Source organism: Marmota monax, unplaced genomic scaffold (assembly GCF_021218885.2).
Source record: "Marmota monax isolate L192 unplaced genomic scaffold, Marmota_monax_Labrador192_F-V1.1 WCK01_AAM20220418_F8-fsc00007, whole genome shotgun sequence".
In the NCBI taxonomy this organism is placed as follows: domain Eukaryota; kingdom Metazoa; phylum Chordata; class Mammalia; order Rodentia; family Sciuridae; genus Marmota; species Marmota monax.
The window spans coordinates 29,625,149-29,634,485 of record NW_026692781.1 but is presented as its reverse complement, the minus strand read 5'-3'; the positions used below and the strand labels follow the sequence as shown (position 1 = coordinate 29,634,485).

General features: G+C 39.6%; 1 protein-coding gene across 1 annotated transcript in view; it reads left to right on the top strand.

The window, feature by feature from the left end:
* The first annotated feature begins 205 nt into the window (after positions 1-205).
* Sf3b1 (splicing factor 3b subunit 1) overlaps positions 206-9,337 on the top strand; it is a 71,714-nt gene continuing 62,582 nt past the window's right edge. Inside the window, exon 1 of the mRNA XM_046447301.2 lies at positions 206-358. The gene's annotated coding sequence lies outside the window, so the exon portion shown is untranslated. The remainder of the gene's footprint in view (positions 359-9,337) is intronic.

The window sequence follows — 9,337 nt, the reverse complement described above, 5'->3', positions numbered from 1 at the left end:
CAATCGGTTGGCCCCTTGAGCACCCAGACCCGCCCCTTCTTCCCTCCCTGATAGCGTCAGGACCACGCAAGCTCTCACAGCCTTAGCGCGGATTGTGAAGGCCTCGTCCTCCTGACGGCCAATCAGAGGGGTGCAGGGGCTTCAGGACACGCCCCCCTCCATTTCCCCATTCCGGATCCTGCAGCGCCCTCGCGTACTTCCGTAAAACTCGGTGACCGCTCGCCCCACCTTCCGCGCTAGAACTCCTTCCCGGATTCGCCAACGGCCACGGATTTCTTGGGGAACTACTTCCGGTCTCGGGGCCCGGCACGTGAGTCCCTCCCAAGAGCCGGAGGGAACCCAAGGGCTGATTAATTATGTAAGTGTCCAACCTTGTAAGTGCTGATCCCCTCATGCCATCGTCTCAAGCTGTGAAGCCTGGCAGATTTTACAATACCTGCTGCTCTTACCTGTGGGGTTATGAGGGCAACATAAGACCATGTCTTTAGGGAAGCGACTCAGTTATCTCTAACAGCCTTCTTCCTGGGTGGCCAGTGACATATTTGGTGTTGGTTTATGTTTTGGATTTCCCTTATTGTTTATAAGCCAGACAACTTTGCTTTGATTCACGTGGTTCAGAAATCAGTCAAGCCCAGACTAATTTTCTCTCCATTTATTCCCAAGGCCTAATTAATCTCTGCAGACCATAGCTTTCTGTAGAGGGAGGATAGCAGTGCTGTTTAAAGAGTTTTGAGGTATAAAGGATATTGTTAAGTATAGTCAACTATTTTGGGGGAACTTACCTGATAGAGAAATAAAAGTTCCACCTCAGAGTTTATATTCTAGTTGGGGAAAGAAAGCAATTACATAGTACAATATCAGATAATTGTATGTCTGTAGAATTAAAAAAAAAGTAGAGCAAATTTATTCCTTTAGAATGTTTTAGATTCGGTAAAGAGCGCCCCTTGGTGTCATTTAACATGTTCTTCTATCCTCTTGTTGTGGAGCTGGGGCCTTCCAAGAAACTGAGGCACTCTGAAGGCCCAGTCTTCAAACCCCCATTCCTGAAATCAAATCAGAAAGATTTCAGACATGCTGCTCAGAGTAATAAGAATGAGTTTATTGAAGGGAAAGGGAAAGGGGATACTCTCAAGGGAAAGAGTGGGTCCTCTCAGGAGAGGGACAGTGTTCCTCTCCTGCACTCCAGTTTTTCCCAGAGAAGTTTCCAGAGAGTCCCATTCAGTCCACTTCTTCAATTTTGACTGACAAGTCCCCACTGTTGTGGCAACTCTAAGTCATGTTTAGCCCCCCCAAAAATGGAGATTAGTTCAGGACCTTTGTATAATCAGTGAAGCTGCAGTCCCTTTGCACCAGTTGTTCCAAACCCATTTACTCCCCAAGAGAATTACTTATAATACTGTCCTAGATTTGAAGGATACATGCATTTTTCTGCATTCCTTTTTGTCCAAAAAGCCAACCTCTATTTGCCTTGGAGGCTCCTACTTGTAAGGCCCAACAAGTTACCTCGACAGTCCTTCCCCAGAGCTTTAGAGACAGTCCCCATCTGTTTGGACAAGCACTGGCACAAGACCTCATGGACTGGTCATACCCTAAAACAGTGTTACTTAGGTAGGAACATGACTTTCTTTAATGTGGAGCTTAAGAAAAAATAATTTCTGAGAGCACCGACTCTCAATTTCCTGGACATATAAGAGATATAAAATCTCTTGAGAGAAGGCTCAGTTGTGCCTTCTCCAGGTTATTTACTTTGGCATGACACTGGGAGGTGAAAAGCGTGGCACAGAAAGAATTCAACCCAAACTCTCATATCCCCTTTCTCAGACAGTAAAACAACTCAGGGCCTTTCTATGAACAAGGAAGTTTTCATGGAAACTTATGCTGCCAGACCAGATTTATCTGATCATCCTATAAATTATCCCAATCTCGTGCTATACACTGTTGTAGTTCCTTGGTGATTAATGGGATTTGGAGATCTGGATATGCAGTAGTGACAGATTTTGAGGTTCTTGAATCAGGGCCACTTTCTGTAGTATTAGCACTTAGCTAACAGAATTAGTTGCCCAAGAGCCTTCTAAAGATAAGAGCATCATCATTACACACACACACACACACACATACATTCTAAATATGCCTTTCTTATATTTTATGCTCACACAGCTATCTGGAAAGAGCAAGGATTGCTTACTACTACAGGCATTCCTATTAAGCGTGCCAAGAAGATTCTTTGCCTCTCAGGTAGCAGTTATCCATGTTACTGGACATCAGAAGGGACAGGACATAATAGCTTAAGGAAATAAGGCTGCAGATGTTACAGCCAAGAAAACTGCTTTACAGGGTTCCATAGTTACCCCACTCCTATAGGAAAATTATTTTCTATCCTCTGAACACCCCTGGTACTCAATGGAAGAAGCTCAACAGGCTGTTACTCAAAGATACTAACTAGATCATAGAGGACGGTGGGTTTCTCCTGAGGGCATCCTATTCCCAAACATACCAATGAAAGATTTTAAAATCTCTCCACCATCTCTAACATTTGGGAAAAGATAATACTTTTACTCTAATACAAAAAAAAAAAAAATGTTTTCAGGAAAAAACTTGAAGGGCATAGTCCATCAGATCATCTAAAGCTGTGAAATCTGCTAACAGGTTAATCCCTCCAATAAATGTCTCTGTCCTCCCGGACAACAAAGAACAGGTTGTTATCTGGGAGTGGACTGGCAGTTAGTGGGGAATAAAATTCAAAATATTTAGTAGTTTTGATGGATATATTCACTGGATGGGTGGAGTCCTTTCCTTGTAGATCTGAAAAGGCTATTAAAGTTGTAAAAGTTCTACTTTAGGAGACCATTCCTGGATTTGGTCTCCCTCAAAGTCTTCAAAGTGATAATGAACTTGCCTTTTTAAATTTTTTTAAATGTTTTTTTTTAAGAAAGAGAGAGAGAGGGAGAGAGAATTTCAATATTTATTTCTTTAGTTTTCGGCAGACACAACATCTTTGTTTGTATGTGGTGCTGAGGATCGAACCCGGGCCGCACGCGTGCTGGGTAAGCGTGCTACCACTTGAGCCACATCCCCAGCCCTGAACTTGCCTTTTTAAAAAATATTGTTTTAGTTGTTGATGGACCTTTATTTATGTGATGCTAAGAATCCAACCCAGTGCCTCACATATGCTAGGCAAGCACTCTACCACTCAGCTACAACTCCAGCCCTGGACTTGCTTTTAAGGCAGAAACAACACAAAAACTCTCTCAAGCATTAAGAATTACATTTCATCTTCATTGTTCACAGAGACCCCAATCTTCAGGCAAAGTAGAAAAAAAAAAACAATGGGCTTCTTAAGAGACACTTAAGAAAATTGCTTTAGGAGACTAAAATCCCATGGGTTAAACTTCTGCCATTGGTTCTGATAAGGCTTAGAAGTACTCCTGGCTGACAGGGACTAACTCCATTTGAGTCCCTATATGGAAGGCCATTTTTTGTCTAATGATTTACTTTTAGATTTCGAGACTACTCAATTAGTATCCCATGTTACTCAGTTGGTCAAGTTTTAACAGATTCTTACAGAAATCTGACAAGAACTTCCTGAGGAAGATCATCAAGGGCCCCCTCTCTTCTGTCCAGGGAATCTTGTCCTAGTAAAAACTATAGATCCAAATAGGGGCTACATACTCCCAACTGGGAGGGTCCTTACCCAGTAATCATGTCAAACACTTTAGCAATCCATGTAGCAGGATAAGGCCTCTGGATACATCATACCCTCCTTAATGCCTGGAGACCCCTTGTTGAGTCCACCACAAAGGAGGCTCCTACAGAGATCACTATACCTGTAAGCTGATAGAATATCTCAAATTCCTGTTTAAACAAGTTAAGTGATATGTTTGATTTTACTGGTCTTTTGATTACAATATCAGTGGCTGTACTGCGTGCTATTGGGTTAATAGCAATAGCTCCACAAGACTGAAGTCCTACACATGAGATATTCCTAGCTTTAACCTATTTAGGCAGAAAACCCTGTTCTGTGTATTATTAGTATATACTTGAGTCTAGTTCTAACAAAGCCTAATTATGACCATATGTGCACAGATATATGTTGCAGGAATCTTTTCTCCTGGACTGTGGTACACACCAGGACTCACAGGATGCCTTTAACTCCAACAGTATAGGTATCATTTGCTTGGAACTATGATACTAAGATGAGGATATAAGATAAATTCATACACAATAGTAATAAGAAATATGTTTTTGCTACTTGGACTCTTCCACCAACTACTCTTGTGTGAAAGGGACCCTCACCTTTGTGTGCCTTGGCACAGGGAAGGTTGTCTTTCACACTGGACATTATGTCAAATCTCACCTTGTCATGCTGCAATGTTTCCTCTTTATGGCCTCCTCTTCCTGCACAGCACCATCCTTATTTATGTTCCTTAGCCATCTTTTACTCTGGTAATCCTATCTTTAAAATACTAATGGGAACATTACTATAGACAAACCACAGATTATTTTATATACTAATGCTACAGACATCCACAATTGTACAATGTGGGTGGAATACATTATCGTTTTGTCTAATATAAAAAACAAAGTACAGCTTCCCCAAATAGTTAGAGTTCCAAGATCTTGTGTAAATGTCACTTAAAATTATCAGAAACATCTACTACACTTTAATTTGACTTTCCCTATTTTAAAACAAGGTAATCAGGAAAAGAGCTTGATATGATACTTTGCTTGATGGAGCTGGAACTAACTGGTTTGGATAATTGACCTTGAGAGCTTGGCTGGCAGACTGTGCAGTGCTGGACAAGATGTAACTCAAGCTTTGACAATTAATGCTCAGTGGCTAACCACAATGATCCTGCCTCCAAAAATGCTCTTGATTATGATAAGCAATTCCTGACATTGTCCAATAAGTCTACTTTTAGCTAATCTAAATACAGATACTAATGTTAACATGTTGTTTAACTGGACTGTCTGCTCCTTAAAAAATATACTTTAATACAGAAAGAAAATGACAATGACTATTAACTGCTAGAAATGATGTCATTTTTAGGAAGTTATTTGCCATGTATATTCCTTTAACCCACTGGATGACTTTACAGCCACTTCATATACAATGCTCTGATTTATTTTGTACTAGGACTATACAGCATTATAAAACCAAAACAACATATATTTTATGTAATTTTCATGCTATATCTTTTGTTGTACATTCCTAATTTGCTTTGCCTCACTTTATTGGTACCCATGTAGATGAAACCAAGGTGACTTATTCCTTATCTGAATATGTTATTTGAGATCAAGGATGAGTATGTTGCTGGTTGAGTAGGCAGATGGAGCCCTGTCTGCTTAAGCATTCCTCTAATATCTGTGACCTCACTCTGTATCCTGTGAATAACTTTTCTCTGTTCTATGAAGTAACTGTTCAACATGTATGCTTAGCAAATAATACTCAATATGTCTTAAACTTTCTTAATCAAGTTGCTCCTTTTGCTGGGTGTATCAAATACCTTTAAGGTCCTCCCTTGGCTGGGTGATGTCTTTTAACCTTTCTTTTGACCAAGTAGTTGATATTATTTTAACATAGACCCCCAAATCTTTGCATATATATATATACACATACACATACATATACACACACACACACACACACATATATCTTTACAATTCTTAATAGATGTCCTTAATCAAACTATTGTAGTTAAAGATATGTTAACACATAATCAACATCAGTTAAATCAATATAAAAGATGTACTCAAATTATAACTAACAGACTAATTGATGTTATCACAATAACTACATACCAGTCATCATTGGTATGATTTTCTGTTTCTTGCTCCAACTGTACAACGATATTCTTCTGTTTAACACTATAATAATATTTGCTTTAGTATTAATCTCACTCTGTTGCTGTAATACGTTTCTGTATGTTAAGATCAAAAGAATGGCTATACAGATGAAACCCCACATAAATATGCTTTCCAGTTTCTTCTGAGGACCTCTGTACAGTCCTGACAATACCTCTTAGCCTTGGCTTCTCCTCAGGAGGACACTCAGACTCAAGCTTTATAATGCCCCTTTCCAGCTTGAAGTAATCAGAGTGGTCAGTGTCCCAACTCCCAGCAGTAGTCAGGGTGTCCTCTGAGAGGGGGGATTGAGGGAGATGTATAAGGGCTTAGGCAGCCAGGGCAGGATGGCAAGTGAGGAGGTTAGGGGCAGGATCAGAACAAAGGAGCACGGAGAGGGTCTTCTGATGAGGTCAACCTCCTGGTTGTTGAAAGCACTCATGGACACAAGTGGAGGACCAGTCAGACAGATACTTCCATATCTGTGCTCCTAAGTGGGGAATCCAAAAAAAGAAGACTTTTTCAAATAACAAAAGCATAGAAAAACTAAAACAGACACGTGGACAGAAGAGGCACCAATCAATAATAGTGAGGAGAGCACGGATAGACAGGCCAAAACCCCCTCACTAGATTCCCAGCTCTGGGGCCCCTTCTCTTCAGAGAAGTCTATCTCTCTCACTTTTGCAATAAATCTGCAGCTTGCTTGCTATCTCTGTTGCTATCTGGTTCTGATAGCTCTTGCTATCTCTGTTGTGTCCTGTTCTCCAATTCTTTGCTGAACAGAGAAAGAACCCAGCACTCCTAAATGGTAACAGAATAAACATGTGAGCCAGGTACTATGGTGAATGCCTGAAATCCCAGCTACTTGTGAGGCTGAAGCAGGAGGATCACAAGTTCAAGGCCAGTTTGAGCAACTTAGTGAGCTTTTGTCTCAAAATTTAAAAAAATAAGTAAAAAAGGCTGAGAGTGTAGCTCAGTATTAGGGTTTCCCTGGGTTGAATCCCTAATATCACAAAAACAAAACAAAAAGCAACAACAACAACAATAAAAACCATACATGAGACTGGGAAAAAATTTAAGTGACTGGATATTAGATGATTTTAAGTAATTAAAATTTGTAGATATGTGCTTGGTGTGGGGGCACATATCTGTAATCCCAGCAACTCAGGAGACTGAGGTAGGAATATCCCAAGTTTGAGGTCAGCCTCAGAATTTAGCAAGGCCTTAAGCAACTTTACAAAACCCTCTTTCAAAAACTAAAAAGGACTGGAGATATAGTTCAATGGTAAAGTACCCCTGGGTTCAATCCCCAGTACCCCACAAAAGAGGGAATTCATTATGATATATTCATACATGTGCATAGTATAGTTTGACAAATTTCAAGAAAAAGAAGACTTTTTCAAATAACAAAAGCATACCTACTGTTTTGTTTTATTTTATTTTGTACTGGGTCTTGAACCCAGGGGTGCTTTACCACTAAGCTACAACCCCAGGCCTTTTAATCATTTTAATTTTGAGTCATGGTTGCTAAGTTGCTTAGGACCTTGCTAAGTTGCTGAGGCTGGCCTCAAACTTGGGATCTTTTAGCTTCAGCCTCCCAAGTTGCTGGAATTACAGGTGTGTGCCTGTATGAATTCCACTTTTATTTATAATTATAATGCACCAATTAAAAAATAATAGAAAGGAGCTGGGCAAGTAGCACATGCCTATAATCCCAGCGGGCAGGGAAGCTGAGACAGGAGCATTGCAAGTTCAAAACCAGCCTCAGCAACCATGAGGCACTAAGCAATTCAGTGAGACCCTGTCTCTAATAAAATACTAAATAGGGCTGGGGATGTGGCTCAGTGGTCAGGTGCTCCTGAGTTCAATCCCTGGTACCAAATAAATAAATAATAATAATAGAAGGAAGACCACTAGAGTAGAGGAAGGGGCTCATGGGAAGGATCAGGGTAGTTACTGGTGATTGAAATGGAGCAAATTATGTTATTTGCATTGATGAACATATCAAAATGAACTCCACAATTATATATAAGTATAATGCGCTAATAATTTTTTTTTTTTAAAAAAGACTCTTCCTTGGCACAGTGGTAAAGACCCATAATCACAGCTAATTGGGAAGCTGAGACAGGAGGATCACAAGTTTGAGGCCAGCCTGGGAAACTTAGTGAGACCCTGTTTCAAATAAGAAGTAGAAGAGCATTGCCTAGCATATATATGACCTTGGGTTCAATCCCAATATTGGGGAAAAAACTTAGATATTTATATGGAAGTATTTATAGTTGAAATGACATCTGTGATTTCCTTTAAAATAACTGGGGGTCAGGGATATAATAGATGAACCAAAATTGATTGTATGTTGATATTTATTGAACTGAATGATGGGTTCATATGGAGCTTTTCACAATCAAATCTAATTTTTATGAATATTTGAAGTCTTCCATAATAAAATATTTTATCTCTGTATCTTTAAAAATGATGTTGTATTTTTTTAAGAGAGAGAGAGAGAGAGAATTTTAATCTTTTTATTTATTTTATTTTTTTTTAGTTTTCAGCGGGCACAACATCTTTGTTTGTATGTGGTGCTGAGGATCGAACCCGGGCTGCACACATGCCAGGCGAGCGCGCTACCGCTTGAGCCACATCCCCAGCCCCAAGATGTTGTATTTTTTATACCTTTCTTTAATTAACTATTTTTTGTAGTGCTGAGGATCAAATCCAGTGCCTCACACATGCTAGGCAATAAAATAAAGGTCCATCAACAACTAAAAATATAAAAAGAAAACAAATACAGGATGAATTTTTTTTTTTTTTTTTGTACCAGGGTTTGAACTTAGGGCCACTCAACCACTGAGCCACATCCTCAGCCCTATTTTGTATTTTTATTTAGAGACAGGGGTCTCTCTGAGTTGCTTAGTGCCTCATGGTTGCTGAGGCTGGCTTTGAACTCATGATCCTCCTGTCTCAGCCTTCCCAGCAGATGGGATTACAGGTGTGCACCATTGTGCCCAGCTACAGGATGAATTTTAACCACAAAACAAGACCTTTATGTGAACATCACATGTGTTTTTTTCTAAAATGAAGCAATGTTTTTATTTGTGCTGGGGATTGAATTCAGGGTCTAGCACATGCTAGGTAAGCATTCTAACACTGAGCTATACACCAACTTTTTAAATTCTTTATTTTGACACAGGGTCTCCCTAAGTTGCCCAGGCTGGCCTTGAACTTGTAGCCTCCTGCCTCAGCTTCCCAGTAGCTGGGATTACAGGCATGTACAACTACACCTGGCTAAAAGCAAATTTTTTGAATTTAACATAATTTCATTACTGGGAAATTTTTGATCAATAGAATAAACTTCACAAAGTGTTTAATGATTTTATATTTACTGAGATTTTTATTGGGAAATCTCTGATTTAAAGAATACCTTCCTTGACTAGGTAAGGAACTGAGTAATAAGAGGTTAGTAGTGTACAGATGTTAGTTTCTGATATTAAAAAAA